The 17203-nt window shown below is 41.6% G+C and overlaps 1 protein-coding gene across 2 annotated transcripts in view; it reads right to left on the bottom strand.

Annotated features, from left to right (window-relative positions):
• LOC132022476 (interleukin-36 gamma-like) overlaps positions 1-17203 on the bottom strand; it is a 162380-nt gene that overhangs the window by 50477 nt on the left and 94700 nt on the right. For both annotated transcript variants that reach the window (XM_059407725.1, XM_059407727.1), the window contains exon 3: positions 6981-7143. The gene's annotated coding sequence lies outside the window, so the exon portion shown is untranslated. The remainder of the gene's footprint in view (positions 1-6980; positions 7144-17203) is intronic.

Below are 17203 nucleotides of genomic sequence, written 5' to 3'. Positions count from 1 at the left end.
ACATAGGGTTTAACTAGCCCAAGAGGGGAGGTAGTAACTCTTTGGGGTCAGACTATTTCTGTTATTAAAGTTAGAATAAGCAAAAGCAGAGCAAGGCCAGAACAATGAGGACTCCATGAGAACTGCTGCATCTCACTATCTGGCAGGTTGACACATCTCTCAGATACCTCATCTGTGTGCCTTTAATCTTCACGCCTTACTTCCTCATCCAAGGAAAAGGATCAACGTCCCAGAAATGGAGAGCTTATGGTACCAACTTTTGTTCCTCCCCTACTCCACCCACTCCATCCTCTGTTATCCATAAAGCCAGCTCTCTGACAAAAATTAATAAATTATTCATGAAGATCTATTTATAAGAAAAGACTTTGTGTACACCCAGGGCATTCTACTGCTCAGAATTCAGCAAAAAATGGAAGGTTTCTTTTTCCTTCCCTCATCTACCCATGAGTTGTGCTCACCTTGAGATCCACCAAGGTAAGAGTTGGGGGGGGGGGTGTCATGTGCTCTTCTTAATATTTCAAAGTGTCGGGAAAAAAGAAATACATTTAGCCACATGTAGGCCTTCCAAGTGAACCCAGAGATCAGATCTCTTTGCTTTTAGATGGAACTACCTCAACTCTATACTGTGATCTAACGATCTTGTACTAAGCAGAAGTCACGATTGACCATTGCGTGGGGATTTTTGTTTGTTTGTTTGTTTGTTTGTTTGTTTTTAATTTAATTTTTATTTATTTTTTAAATTTCTTTTCAGTGTTCCAGAATTCATTGTTGATGCACCACACCCAGTGCTCCATGCAATATGTGCCCTCTATAATACCCACCACCAGGCTTACCCAATCTCCCACCCCCCACCCCTCCAAAACCCTCAGATTGTTTTTCAGAGTCCACAGTCTGTCATGGTTCATCTCCCCCTCCAATTTCCCCCAAATCCCTTCTCTCCATCTCCCCTTGTTCTCCGTGTTATTTCTTATGCTCCACAAATAAGCAAAACCCTATGATAATTGACTATCTCTGTTTGACTTATTTCACTCAGCATAATCTCTTCCAGTCCTGTCCCTGTTGATACAAAAGTTGAGTATTCTTCCTTTCTGATGGAGGTATAATACTCCATAGTGTATATGAACCACATCTTCCTTATCCATTCGTCCATTGAAGGGCATCTTGGTTCTTTCCACAGTTTGGCGACCGTGGCCATTACTGCTATGAACATTGGGGAACAGATGGCCCTTCTGTTCACTACATCTGTATCTTTGGGGTAAATACCCAGTAGTGCAATTGCAAGGTCATAGGGAAGCTCTATTTTTAATTTCTTGAGGAATCTCCACACTGTTTTCCAAAGTAGCTGCACCAACTTGCATTCCCACCAACAGTGTAAGAGGGTTCCTCTTTCTCCACATCCGCTCCAAAACACATTGTTTACTGTCTTATTAATTTTGGCCATTCTAACATTGCATGACTTTAACACACAGTTTAAACCATAAATTAATTCTTGCTTAGGAGTGCAGTTTGTTTATAAAAATCTGTCAAAGTATACTGCGGAGTTGGAGGGACAAAAGCACAATTCAATAAGTTTCAGTTACTGCAAAGCCTGGGAACATTGATACAGCAGGAAGAACTGGTTTTTGAAAGATGCTGGCTCCATCCGCTTGGACTCTGAACTCACTCACCTCAGCTTTTCCGACCCACCTGCTCCTGTAGTAAAGTAAGATCATGTCAGCTTCTCTGGACGGTTGTTAGAATCAGTTATAGCACACAGGACGGGGCCTGAGCAAGGGTAGATAGTTCATAGGTGGAGTTCTGATGAAAAAGATGATGATGATGATGGTGATGACGATGATAGTGATGAAGACGATGACGATGGTGGGAATGATAATAGGACGAGGATGATGGGGATGGTAACAGTAATGATGATAATGATGGGATGGAAATAATGATAACTTCCCATCTACAGAGATTCTGGATCAATTGGTTTGGGATGAGGGTCAGGCAACAGTATTAATGGAAAGCTCCCCAGATGGCTAATACAGCCAGGATGGACAGCCCCTGTCCTAAACCAGCAGTCCTTAAACTTTTTAATCTCAGGACTTCTTTATACTCTTAAATATTATAAGGACCCCAGAGAAGTTTGCTTCAAAACAAAATTTTAAAATATAAAAACATACATACAAATCTTTCATTAGCCATTAGAGCAATGACATCATCATCTATCATATAGCTTCTGTAACACTCCCCTGGAAACACATTAAAAAATGAGAAGAAAAAAGGTAAATGATGCCTTGTATTGTTATAGAAACAGCTCTGACTTCATTGACCTTCTGATACTGCCTTAGACTAAACTTTGTACACCTAGCTATTGCCCTCTGCACCCCCAACATTGTGTGCGCGTGCACACGCGCACGCACACACACACACTATCAGCTTCCATCCCTGGCATCTCCACCACACCTAGAAGAGGAATCACACCCACTGACTCTCAGTCAATACAGGAAATTCATATTCTACATAGTCTGATCAATGGAGCATTAGAAAAAGGCTGGGATGAAGCTTTACTCAGCTCTGGCTGCTTAAAACAAATGATGAAAGATTTGCAAAGTAAATGTACAGTGTAAACAAAACTGTGAGTTCTGCATAAGCAAATAAACTGTTTTTATGTACTCTCAGACTCTATGGAAACAGACTAGACACAGCACATACTTGCTTCACCAATCACACATTACCTTCCTGACTGGCAATAACAAACCAGGCCCAGTCAGCTGACCCAGATGAGTAGCAGAGGTTGCAAACTGGCCACCCTGGGAAAGATTAGAGTCACAGACAAGTTCATCTGGCCCACAAGGTGTTATTTTAAAATACTGATTGATTCCCAACATTAAAAGCCAAGAGAGTTCACATTTAAAAAAAAAAAAAATCTGGATTTGGGCTTTTATTTTATTTTTTATTTAAATCTGGCATTACTAAGGCTTTGTTCCCACAGAGGGTTGGAGCAGATGGTAAATGCACCTTCAGATAGTGGTTGGGTTTCTTTCTTACTGCAATCCACTTCTTTCAATTCTATCACCTGCCATGCCCACCAGGTACAGTATTTGGTGTTATATATTCTTGGAACTAATACAGCAGCCTTTGTTTTGAAATTTCATGGATCTTGAAGACCTCTCCTTTTGTATAAGCTATTTTAATAAGGTGAGACTCGCTCTATTTACACACAGGTCAGGATTACTACAATCTCTACCATCCAGAAGCTCCTCTGAGATCTGACGGGCATGAAGAAGGCCTCTGAAAAGCCAGGAGAATGGGCATTAAGTCCATCGCAACCTTCACCAGGTAAAGGCATCACACTTAACCAATTTACTTCTATTTCACACAAAATTCTTTAAGCTTCCTCCAATCAGATTTTCTAGTGCAAAGATGAAAATAATTAGGAGAAAAAAATGTTCAGGTTGTGAACATAAGAAGGAATCTTTTCCCCTCCAGTCCTACTCTTCTGAAAAAAAAGCACAGTCCAAGGAATTTTTTCATCAAAATTAATGGTGGATATAGGAGGAAATACTCTTCCCAACTATAATGCTACAATAATTAAGACAGCATGATACTGGTAGAGGAATAGACACATAGATAAGTAGAACAGAATAAAGAACTCCGGAGAGCCTGGGTGGCTCAGTTGGTTAAAGCCTCTGCCTTCAGCTCAGGTCATGATCTCAGGGTCCTGGGATCGAGCCCCGCATCGGGCTCTCTGCTCAGTGGGGAGCCTGCTTCCTCCTCTCTCTCTGCCTGCCTCTCTGCCTACTTGTGATCTGTCTGTCAAATAAATAAATAAAATCTTTAGAAAAAAGAAAGAATAAAGAACTTAGAAATAGACCCACACAAATTTGTCTAATTAATTTTTGACAAATTAGTAAAGTAACTCAATGGAAGAAATATACAGAACACTCATGAAAGAAATTGAAGAAGACACAAAAAGATGGAAGACCATTCCATGCTCTTGGATTGGAAGAATAAACATTGTTAAAATGTCTATACTGCCTAGAGCAGTCTATACTTTTAATGCCATTCCGATCAAAACTCCACTGGTATTCTTCAAAGAGCTGGAGCAAATAATCCTAAAATTTGTATGGAATCAGAAGACCCCGAATCGCTAAGGAAATGTTGAAAAACAAAAACAAAACTGGGGGCATCACGTTACCCAATTTTAAGCTTTATTACAAAGCTGTGATCACCAAGACAGCATGGTACTGGCCTAAAAACAGACACATAGGGGCGCCTGGGTGGCTCAGTGGGTTAAGCCACTGCCTTCGGCTCAGGTCATGATCTCAGGGTCCTGGGATCGAGCCCCACATCGGGCTCTCTGCTCGGCAGGGGGCCTGCTTCCTCCTCTCTGCCTGCTCTCTGCCTGTGTCTCTGCCTACTTCTGATCTCTGTCTGCCAAATAAATAAATAAAATCTTTAAAAAAAAAAAAAACAGACACATAGACCAATGGAACAGAGTAGAGAGCCCAGATATGGACCCTCAACTCTATGGTCAATTAATCTTCAACAAAACAGGAAAAAATATACAGTGGAAAAAAGATAGTCTTTTCAATAAATGGTGCTGGGAAAATTGGGCAGCTATATGTAGAAGAATGAAACTCGACCATTCTCTTACACCGTACACAAAGATAAACTCAAAGTGGATAAAAGACCTCAACGTGAGACAGGAATCCATCAGAATCCTAGAGGAGAACATAGGCAGTAATCTCTTCGATATCAGCCACAGCAACTTCTTTCAAGATATGTCTCCAAAAGCAAAGGAAACAAAAGCGAAAATAAACTTTTGGGACTTTATCAAAATCAAAAGCTTCTGCACAGCAAAGGGAACAGTCAAAAAAACAAAGAGGCAACCCACAGAATGGGAGAAGATATTTGCAAATGACGGTACAGACAAAAGGTTGATATCCAGGATCTATAATGAACTCCTCAACTCAACACACACAAAACAGGCAATCATATCAAAAAATGGGCAGAAGATATGAACAGACACTTCTCCAATGAAGACATACAAATGCCTATCAGACTCATAAAAAAATGTTCATCATCACTAGCCCTCAGGGAGATTCAAATTAAAACCACATTGAGATATCACCTTACACCAGTTAGAATGGCCAAAATTAGCAAGACAGGAAACAACATGTGTTGGAGGGGATGTGGAGAAAGAGGAACCCTCTTACACTGTTGATGGGAATGCAAGTTGGTGCAGCCTCTTTGGAGAGCAGTGTGGAGATTCCTCAAGAAATTAAAAATAGAACTTCCCTATGACCCTGCAATTGCACTCCTGGGTATTTACCCCAAAGATACAGATGCTGTGAAAAGAAGGGCCATCTGTACCCCAATGTTCATAGCAGCAATGGCCACGGTCGCCAAACTATGGAAAGAGCCAAGATGCCCTTCAACGGACGAATGGATAAGGAGAATGTGGTCCATATACACTATGGAGTATTATGCCTCCATCAGAAAGGATGAATACCCAACTTTTGTAGCAACATGGACGGGACTGGAAGAGATTATGCTGAGTGAAATAAGTCAAGCAGAAAGAGTCAATTATCATATGGTTTCACTTATTTGTGGAGCATAACAAATCGCATGGAGGACAAGGGGAGATGGAGAGGAGAAGGGAGTTGGGGTAAATTGGAAGGGGAGATAAATCATGAGAGACTATGGACTCTGAAAAACAACCTGAGGGGTTTGAAGTGGCGGGGGGGTGGGAGGTTGGAGTACCAGGTGGTGGGTATTATAGAGGGCATGGATTGCATGGAGCACTGGGTGTGGTGAAAAAATAATGAATACTGTTATGCTGAAAATAAATAAATTTAAAAAAAAATATATATATATATATACCCTTTTCTTTTTTTTTTTAGGTTATTTATTTATTTATTTGACAGTCAGAGATCACAAGCAGGCAGAGAGGCAGGCAGAGAGAGGGGGGAAGCAGGCTCCCCGCTGAGCAAAGAGCTCACTGCAGGCCTCGATCCAAGGACCCTGAGATCATGACCTGAGCCGAAGGCAGAGGCTTAACCCACTGAGCCACCCAGGCGCTCCTAAATATACCCTTTTCAATAAATGGTGCTAGACAACTATGTATCTACAGGCAAAAAATTAATCTCAACCTAAACTTCAACGATATATAAAAATTAATTCAACAATGGGCATCATATAAGACTGATAAATCACAGATCTGTACCCCTGAAACAAATAATACATTATATGTTAATTAAAAATACTTTAATGGCAAACGTTCTGAGAAAATTTGATGTTGGTCTCTTAGAGGTTTGTCGTGATAATTGTATATGATATGAAATTAAATACACAGTATTCAGTTACATAAAAAAAAATACTTTAATGTAAAAAAATTAACTCAAAATGGATCATGGACTTAAACAGAAAAAATGAAACTATAAAACTTCCAGAAAAAAAAAATGGAGAAATCTTTGGTACCTAGGACTACACAAAGAGTTCTTAGACTTGACACCAAAAACATGATGCATAAAAGGGAAAATTAAAAGTTTAGAATCATCAAAATTAAAATGCTCAGTAAATGATTGTGTTAAAAGGATAAAAAAACAAATTACAGACTGGGAGAAGATATTTGCAAATCACATATCTGACAAATAACTTGTATCCAGAATATACAAAGAACTCTCAAAGCTCAACATTTAAAAAACAAACCATGCAATTAGAAAATGGGCAAAGGGGGATGCCTGGGTGCCTTAGTCAGTTACTGTTGGATTCTTGATCTGAGTTCAGGTCTTGATCTCAGGGTCATGAGTTCAAGCCCAACATTGGGCTCCACACTGGGCATGGAGACTACTAAAGAAGGAAGGAAGGAAGGAAGGAAGGAAGGAAGGAAGGAAGGAAGGAAGGAAGGAGAGGAAAAAAGAGAGGAAGGAATGAAGAAAAAAGGGCAAAAGACATAGACAGACATTTCACCATAGATAATAAGCAAGAGGCACCTGGTTGTCTCAGTCATTAGGCGTCTGCCTTCAGCTCAGGTCTTGATCCCAGGGTCCTGGAATTGAGCCCCACATCGGGCTCCCTGCTCAGTGGAGAGCCTCCTTCTCCCTCTCCTCTCGCTGCTCCCCCTGCGTGTGCTCTCTTTCCTCTCGCTGTCTCTCTCTGTCAAATATATAAATAGATAAAATATTTTTTTAAAAGAGATAATAAGCAAATGACAAGTAAACACATGAAAATATATTCAACATCATTAGCCATTAGAAAAATGCACATTAAAGCCCCACTGAGATATCACTCCATACCTATCACAATGGCAAGAATGAAAAAATAATGATAACATCAAATTCTAGCAAAGATGTAGAGAAAATGGATCACGCATACATTGTGACAGAAATATAAAATGGCACAGCCACTCTGAAAAATTGTTTGATGAGTCCTTTTAAAACTAAAAATGAACCTATCATTTGACCCAACAATTGCACTCTTGGCATATATCCCAGAAAAATGAAGATTTAAGTTCATACGAAAACCCATACACTGATGTTTTATGTTTGCTTTATTCATAATAGCCCCAAACTGGAAACTATCCACATGTCCAAGAGGTAACTGGTTAAACAAACTGTAGTACATCCAGACCAGGGAATACTACTCAGCAATAAAAAGGAAAGAACTATTGATAAACCCAACAACTTTAAGGAACCTCAAGGAAATTATGCTGAGTGAAGAAAAGCCAATTTCAAAAGAGTACTTACTTCATGGTTCCATTTATATAACATCCATTAAATAGCATAATTATAGAGATGGAGAACAGATGCAAAGTAGCCAGGGGTGAGGGATGAGGGGAACAAGGTGGGTGTGTCCATGAAGAGGGAGATGTGTGGGGTGGCACAGCTCAACAGCTCGATTGCGATGCTTATGTGGAGCTACCAAGGCAACAAAATTACATGGAGCTGCAGATACACAAATGAGTGTGTGTGTAACTGGGGCAATCTAATAAACTCTGGGGATTGTACCAAAGGCAGTTTCCGGGTTTTGTCATTGCACTATAAGAATGCAAGATGGTAACACTGGGAGAAGCCACCTGAAGGGCACTCAGAACCTCCCTGTATATTCCTTTGCACCTTCCTGCCAATCTGCAATTATTTCTAAATAAAATGTTTTCTTACAAGGCTACGTCATTTAATTTTAGAAGACCCCTTTTACTCCTGGAACTCATATTTCTCTATAATGATCAAGATACAGCACCAGTGGTCCCTGGCCTCCAGGAGCTCACGGTTCCTACTGATGTGTTCTGTTACCCTGGCCAAGCCACTTCCTTTCTCTGGCCCTCAATTTCCCATCTTCAAAATGAAAACTGAATGACTATTAAAAACTCAAGCAGTCGGGGCGCCTGGGTGGCTCAGTGGGTTAAGCCTCTGCCTTCGGCTCAGGTCATGATCCCAGGGGCCTGGGATCGAGTCCCGCATGGGGCTCTCTGCTCAGCAGGGAGCCTGCTTCTCCTCATCTCTCTCTCTGTCTGTCTCTCTGCCTAAAAATAATCTCACTCTCTGAAAAATAAATAAATAAAAAATAAAAAAAAAAAAAAAAAACTCAAGCAGTCTTGAGATGAAGGGCCTCAGATGGCCTGAAGAGGGTGCCATATAATACAAATGTGGGCTTTTTACTCAGTCAACCATAGGAGACAGAGGGCAAAAACCAGGGCATGACAAATAAGGAGACATGTACAAGAGGACCATTAGACATCTGCTCTGGGCCCTGGGGACTGACTGGGTGTCACCTGCTGGCAGAGTATGAAGACAATGGGGGATTCTAGAAAACATGTGAGTGGAGCTACAGGGGGGAGAAATGAGAAAGATGTGGGAGCAGTGCCAGTCCCCAAATGATTCAGCCACATGTCTGTGTGGGTATGAAAGACTCAGCCTGTGAGCCAGACTGCATCCTGGCCTCTCCAGTCCCCACCAGGTGGCAGGATTTGGTCATGCTCTTCCTGCCTAAGCCGGTGCCCAGACACCAGCATACGAAAGGCATTTCATCCAGTCTTGTGGCTTCAAATACCATCTCTTAGCCAATGACGTCCATGTTTACAATCTTAGCTCTCACCTCTCCCATGGAATAGAGACTTGTCTAACTGCCAATCTCACATTGATATTTGGCATCTTGAACTGCAAATGGCCAAAACCAAACTCTTGCCTCCCTGTCATCCAAACCTGCTTCCTTCCCAATCTCCTCCCTCAGGAATCAGCACCCCTGACCTGCCATTCCTCTACAGCCTATAAACGAGTCCTGGTGATTCCACCTTCCAGGATATATCCCAACTCTGTCCACTTCCCTCTGATGCCACTACTACTGCCCAACCCCAAGGGTGGGGCTCTTCTTTCCTCCTCTGGACCTGAGTCCCTGTTTTACCCCTGCCCCACTAAGATGATCCTTTTACAAGGTACATTAGGTCCTGTCACTCCCCAGCTTAAAACCCTCCAATGTTTTCCTGTATCACTTAAAATAAAATCCAAACTCTTCACCTCCCTCACCCTCTGTGCTGCACTGGCCTCCTTCGGTTCTTCCAATATGGTGGGGCTTTGGTACTCACTGTTGCCTGTGCCCAAAGCGGAGGCTCCTTCCCAGATGTTCTAGTGCTGGGCTCCTTCTCATGGGCACCCTGAAGAGACCTTCCCTAACCAACCTCTCTCAGGTTACATACCGGCTGTCCTCCCCAACATGTTTCATTTTCATCATAAAGTATATCACTATCTGAACATTTACTTAATTTATTATTCATAATTGGTCCCTTGCCTGTCCACCGTGGGAACATAACCTATATATGAACATGGACCTCATCCACCTCGTCACTCCAGTGGCTATAACATATCCTGTTACACAGCTGAGGTTCAGTAATATTTGTTAAGTGAATGACTTACTAGAGGCCCACTGTGCAGCCCTGGCTGTGTAAGTGTGTTTGTCCTGGTTTCCTGGTTTCCTGACATACAGCAGTTCTCCCACTGTGACCGCAGGTCTGCCTTGATTTATTGGACTGAACCTAACACCCAGCTCTCTGTTGTTTATCATTCAGGAGGCAGCTTACATGTGGTTTTCGAGGAATGCTGTCCTCAATATGCCCCTACAGGGTCCCTCCCTGAAGACAGAGAGAATATGCTCTGGGCGAAGTTGCTAATCAGATGTTGATATTGCACTGTGGTGCCCTTGACCAGAGAGTGGGCTAATATCCCTTGGCTATGCCCATGTCCACTCACTCCCATCACAGGCAGAATGGGCCCCCTTGTCATTGTGGAGTACTCTGAGGAAGGCCATTGTTCCTAAGACAGATTCTGACCATACTCTCCCTCAAGACAGAAGATCCAGCCATCCTTCTTTCTTCTTTCTGTTTCCTCCCCAGGTAGTAAATATACCTGGTCAGAGCCTTCTGGAAAGAATTCCAGCAGTGCATCACACATTTTCCATAACAACTTTCTCTGTGTGGTTAACTTGTATTATTTAACACGCTTAACCATCCAGATTCTGAGGGGAGGAAACTTGAGTGAGGCCCTTCTTTAGCCTTGGGCCAATCCATGGACCCTCCCAACACAGATACCACAAGAGCCCTATATCGAGTGCCACTGGATGCTTGTCCAATTGTTTACAGAAGTAGTCCTCTGTTCTCTGTCAAACACACATACAGATTCCTTTATAGGGAACACAACAGGGAAGGAGAGATATGGAGTAAGATACACCACCAAATCTTACCCCCAAAACTTCATTAAATAAGGTGCACAGCACATGGTAGGTACTCAACATATCCACTGAATGATTGAGTTCAAGTAGAAAGGACAACATAACCTAAGATCCTAGGGGTAGGAAGATGTCAGTCTTAGCTGGAGAGACCAGAATTGGGCTGCATGGTTGAGAAAGTCCCACCCAGCACCTTAGTGACAAAGAAAGTCACCCCACGAAATCTAGAGGTTTCTAGAGGTTGCTATTTCACCATGCCCTTCTGAAGTCTGACCCTTCCTCCTCCACTTGCTAGTATGAAAAGTTTTTTCTCCTCCCGGGCCTGTGTGTGAGAATCCCTGCAGCAAACAGTAAGCAGGAGTTTTACTGTCACCTCTACCCAACAGTACAGGTGTGTGGACAGTCTGAGGACACCTGAAGTTGGCTTATCTGCTAACTCACTCTTCGGTTTGGGAAACCTAACCACATCTCTGGCCTTTTTCCAAGCATTAAGCTTCCTCATTTCCTTCATCCCTAATGAGTTACAGCACCTCTTCTCAGTAATTTGCCCCAAGGCCCAAATCCAGTGTTAATAAAAATTATTCTTTTGGGGGCACCGGGGTGGCTCAGCTGGTTGACTGTCCAGCTCTTGATTTTGGCTCAGGTCATGATCATAAGGTCATGGGATGGAGCCTCACATGGGGCTCCGTGCTCAGCACTGGGTCTGCTTCTCCTTTTTCCTCTGCTCCTCCCCCTGCTCTCACTTTCTCTCAAATAAATAAATAAATAAAATCTTTAAAAAATCACTCTTTTGTAAATTTTCAATCTTATTTTTAAGTTCTTATTTTTCAATTCTTTTTAGTAAGAGCACCTAAGTGAAGATTATTTTCATCTAAGAAAGGTTAAAACTCAAAGATATGACTATGGCCTGAAGATTCCTGTTAAAATGGCTAGAAGAAAAAAGTAATATGACAGTCTAGAAATACATTTAGCAGTGGTTGCTTTTGAAGACAGGATTAGGATGATTTCCTTCCATTTTTCCATACTTTCCAATTCTCTGAAAAAACCTTATATTATTAAAATAATATATATTCATATATATTATGTATTATTTATATATTATTTATATATATTATTAAAATAATATATATTCATATATATTATGTGTTATTTATATATTATTTATATAATATATATTGGATAACATATATTATCTAAATATATAATATTTGGACCAAATCTAAATACTTAAAAAGACTAACAGTCACAAACATGGAAACCAGGGCAGAAAAGAAACCACTAAAACGCCAGAAATGATACTTAATTTGAGAAGAAAATGGGGATTTGAGGGGATGGAAATATTTTTCCTCTATGCTATGTTTCCAAAGTTTCTCAACTCGCCTTATTGCTTTTAAGAATAAAGTATCAAATAAACACTATACTTATGAGAAACCATATTCATGAAGATGGGGAGATGGTCTTCAAGTTATCTTGCCAGATGGTCCACTTCCATGAATTCATGTTAACAGCATATGGTGTAATAAGACGAGCAAAGCACACAATTGTTGCAAAATTAGGGAAAACCACTTCACATCATCCCTTGGCTTCCCAGGCCAGTGTCATAACCGAAAATACATGTCATGGTTGATTGCGTATCACAAATTAGAATGACGTGGCAAGAAAAGACAAACAAAAACCCTCTGACTAACTAATGGGAGCCAACACGGATGGCTCCACATGCCGGTCTACAAAATCAAGGAAGAAGCAGCTTCCGTGATCACAACAGGAAGCATCTTATGGCCTTAATGAACAACATTTGAATTATGCTCCCCCATTTGCATGCCGTTTTCCTGCTCATTATCTTATCTGACCAGTCCTAGGAGGTGACAAGACAGATATTACTGTAGCTGAAAAAAGACTTGTATACAAGATAGATAAAGAATAAAAAAGAAATATAGAACTCTTTTGTAATGATTTTAAGACCCAATTACATTGGAGGCTGGGAGGTTCACACACATATCCACCAAGCAATTCTCTGCAACACAAACTGAGTATCCTATAATTCAATTCAATTCTCACACATCTCCCTGGCGATAGTGTCAGAAGCCACCAGTTAAGGGCTAAGTCCCACAAGACTGCTCCCCACTTGAGATGCCTGTCACATATAGTAGGTCCCCAGGTTACCCACAACTTCTGTCTGACTTGGTTACAAATCAGGGATTCCCATGACACATCCTTGGGTTTGATTAATTTGCAAGAATGGCTCACAGAACTCAGGGAAACACTTATTTACGTTTATTAATTTATTAAAGGGTATGATAAAAGATACAGATGAACAGCCAGATGGAGAGATTGATAGGGTGAGGTCTTGGAAGGTCCTGAGTGCGAGAGCTTCTGTCTCCATGGAATTGGGATGCATCACCCTCCCAGTACAGACATGTTCACCCACCTGGAAGCTCTCTGAACCCTGCACCATTGTGCTTTTATGGAGGCTTCCTCACATAGGCATGATCAGCTATTATCTTCATTTCTAGCCTCTCTCCCCTCTCTCATAACAAGTCTTTCTAGTAACCAGTCCTCTTAGGAGGCCCTCAGAGTAGCCTAATTAGAACAAAAGATGCTCCTACTGCTTTTAGAACTTTTAAAGGGTTTTAGGAGCTCTGTACCAGGAATCAGGGGCAGAAACCAATGTAAATATTTTCTATTATCTCATATTTTCTGACACAAGGAGACAAACCACCAAATTTTCTAAATGGGCAAAAGAGTTGAACAGAATCTTCACCAAAAAGATATGGGAATAGTCAATAAGCACATGAAAAGATGCTCAACATTGTTAATCATCAGGAAAAACAAAAAATAGAACCATAATGCAATGTCTCTCTATATTCACTTAGGTGTCTATGATAAATAGAACAAAAGTGTTTGCAAAGATATGAAACAATAGGAACTCTCACACATTGCTGGAGGGAATACAAAACCATAGAGCTGTTACTAAGAACTCTTTGGTAGTTATTACAAAACTAAACATATACTTACCATAAGACCCAGCAATTCTGATCCTAGCTACAACCGAGAGAAATGAAAACTCCAGTCCGCAAGAAGACTTGTACATGAATGTTCATAATAGCTCTACTCATAATTGTTAAAAGCTGGAAACAGATCAAATGTCCATCAACAGTTGAGTGAAGAGCAAATTATGGTACAACTATAAAACAAAAAACTATTCAGTAATAGAAAGGAATTAACTATTGATCCAAAAAAAGCCACATTTCAGAAATAAGTTGAGCTAAAGAAGTCAGACACAAAAGACTACACAGTATATGATCTCATTTATATGAAATTATAGAAGAGACCAACTGAAACTCAGTGGCAGAAAGTAGCTGAGTGGCTGCTGGGGGGATGGGGTGGGAGGGTTGACTGCAAAGGGGAATAAGGGAACTTTAGGGGGTGTTGGACACATTCTATTACTTGACTAAGGTAGTAGTTTCACAAGGTTTTTGTTTGTCAAAACTCACCAAGCCGTACATTTAAAAATGACTGTTTTGTTGTACATAAACTATACCTCAATAAAGTCAATCTTTTTGGAAAAATAATACAGCTACGTGTGACCTCATTTAGGCCAGTAAATAAATAAATAAATAAAGTGTATATGTACTATGTATACATGCAAAGGGAAGGATTTAACCTTACAAGTATGCCAATCAGCTAATACATGGTTATCCAGGCATCAGGGAGTTCATCTGGGAATGAGGAGGTATAAAAGGGGACTCGAAGATTCTCTTCTGCAAATTCTGTGTTTTGTTTGAATTTTGTGAGGAAAAAAAATAAAACCAACTTAGAAGGAGGAGGAGGTGAGGTTGGAACTTAAGTGATTTGTACAAGGAACACCAGAGGCAGATGGGATTCAAGTCTAAACTTTCTAATTGCATGTGTGGGAATAACCCAAATCCCCGGAGGGGGCTCCAAAGAAAGATGTTCTCCATCATCTGTTGTTCGTTCTAACAATATGCAAAACCATGTCCAAATGCCACTTAGAAAACTCCCGAACATGAAAAACATTGCCAAAGTTTAGTGAGAACACTTTAATGCAGTGGTTTCTGATTTCGATTATTAAATAAATATTTCTATCATTTTTCCCCATTAACTTCTTCTCAGAATGTGGAGTCTTTCAGCCTTCTCACCACCAGCTGTCGCTTTGGCAGGGACAGTGTTCACAGATTCATCTGTCTTAATATTCTCCATGAAGGTCTGAGCTGAGGCAGCCATTCAACTTTCCTAGCCCCACCAGAAATGGTTCTTTGAGCATTCTAGAACGCTACAGCCTAGACTTAAAAAAAAATCCTACACCTTACCGCAAAAATATGAATCATAGCAAATTTTATATCAACTATATTTTAATGCCCATAGATGGGGAACACCTAAAAATGTATTTTCAGTTTTAGAATATTGTCTGGCACCTATAAGCACTATTTATAATGGCAGTAAATTGACATAAAGCTGAAACACACAAATGACAATTTTCTCTTAAAATAGTTGTGGGGTGTGTGTGTGTGTGTGTGTGTGTGTGTCTGTCTGTCTGTCTGTCCCATTTCTTTACAGAGTTTTAGCTTATCTTTACTAAGATCTGTAATACCCTGGACAAGTGAACTCACGGAGGTGCTTCCTGGGTGGCACATAGAATGTGGGCACATGGCCACTAGGTGGCGAGAGAGAGTCCCCTGCCGGGTTGGGGGTGTTGGCGGGGGAGTGAACCCCAGTTCTGCCCATGAGTGGGGTGAACCAGAGCTTTCCAGTAAACGTAGGTTCTGCTCATTAAAGTCTCAGAACATGCCTATTTGGTGATGAGAAGGCCATATTTCAGAAGAAAACTTTTATGGCCAATCCACTTTTTTAAGTATTTTTACTAACATATAATGTATTATTTGCCCCAGGGGTACAGGTCTGTGAATCATCAGGCTTACACATTTCACAGCACTCACCAAAGCACATACCCTCCCCAAGTTCCATAACCCAACCATCCTCTCCATACCCTCCCCCGCCCCCAGCAACCCTCATGGCCAATTCATTTTTTTTTTTAAGATTTTATTTATTTATTTGTCAGAGAGAGAGAGCGAGAGCGAGCACAGGCAGACAACGTGGAAGGCAGAGTCAGAGGGAGAGGGAGAAGCAGGCTCCCTGCGGAGCAAGGAGCCCGATGTGGGACTCGATCCCAGGACGCTGGGATCATGACCTGAGCCGAAGGCAGCTGCTTAACCAATTGAGCCACCCAGGCGTCCCTGGCCAATTCATTTTTAAAGACGTTCCCAACTTAAGGTTCTGAAGGCAGACACTTTCCAGCAAAGTAGTCATTTACCAGCACCAGGGACCTGGCTCTGCTCTGCTTGCACGTCCACTTTTCCTAAAGCAGACTAGAACAAAGACAACATCTAGCTCACCTTTTAACCACTATTTCAATAGGAAGGATTTGTCTCTGTCACTGCTTTCTTTCATTTATCTTTCTCTAGGGAGAAATTGCTGATACAATAGCAATTAGCCCAAATCTGGGAATGGGGACAAGGAAAGCCTTGGTGGCAGGGTTAAACTAAGAATGAAACTGAGGATTGTCTCTACATGCATCTGCTTATTTTCTTTTGCCCTTCCTCAATCGCTCTCTGCAAACCCTCTCCACACCCTAGCCTCACAAACTGCCCCAGAAAAAACTGGTTTGTGGACTTAAGGAAAGGCAGGTGACAGTGTCAGAATGATGGCTATCTCAAGGATTTCCAAGGGCAACTCTTATTCCATATGAGATCTGCCTTACCCTCAAACTATACCCTTCAAAGCCCCAAACCTATGTGCAAGAGCCAGACAACCCTGCCCACTAAGCTAAAATAGGCTGCCCAGGTGTGGAGAGAAGAGGTTCTGGGAGGAAAAGGGGCCAGGAGAGCCGGTCCTCCAACCCTCTCCTTCTCCAAGCAGAGCCCTATAATGGGTGGATGACAAAAAACCAGATCCATTTCAACATCTAAGGGAGTCCAAGCAAGCTGCAAGCCTTCCAGAAACTACAAATAACAAAAACAGTAGCAAGAAAGGTCTGGACAGAAGCAGAGACACATGCAGCTTCCTGTGGCCCCAGGAAAGTTTGGGAAAACTTCCAGAAGCTGCCCTTATTCCGTATCTCAGCAGTGAGAGAGGCCTGTGGGCCTGAAAGCTGGTGGTTGGGAACAAGAAGGACACAAAGTATCCTGTGATGGGAATCAAGGGGAACAAGGTCAATGAACAGAGGTCAGACAGGGTCAGTCAGAGCTCAGCAGTTCCCAAGAACCACCACAGACCTGTTGCCACACCCCACCAACAGGTCTATGTTGCAAAGACCCCTCCACATCTTAGGTGCCCTCATAGGAGAAAGGGAGGAGGGGCAGAACTCTGCCCTGGCTGAGTTTACACTAAAATGACTGCAAAATTGTTGAACTGCCTAAAAGAAACAAAAACCAAGGGCTTCAATCAGAGATGAAAGGGAATTATAGAAAAATGAGGGAAG

Source organism: Mustela nigripes, chromosome 7 (genome assembly GCF_022355385.1).
Source record: "Mustela nigripes isolate SB6536 chromosome 7, MUSNIG.SB6536, whole genome shotgun sequence".
NCBI classification, from domain to species: Eukaryota; Metazoa; Chordata; class Mammalia; order Carnivora; family Mustelidae; genus Mustela; species Mustela nigripes.
This window is presented reverse-complemented; position numbering and strand designations above follow the sequence as displayed.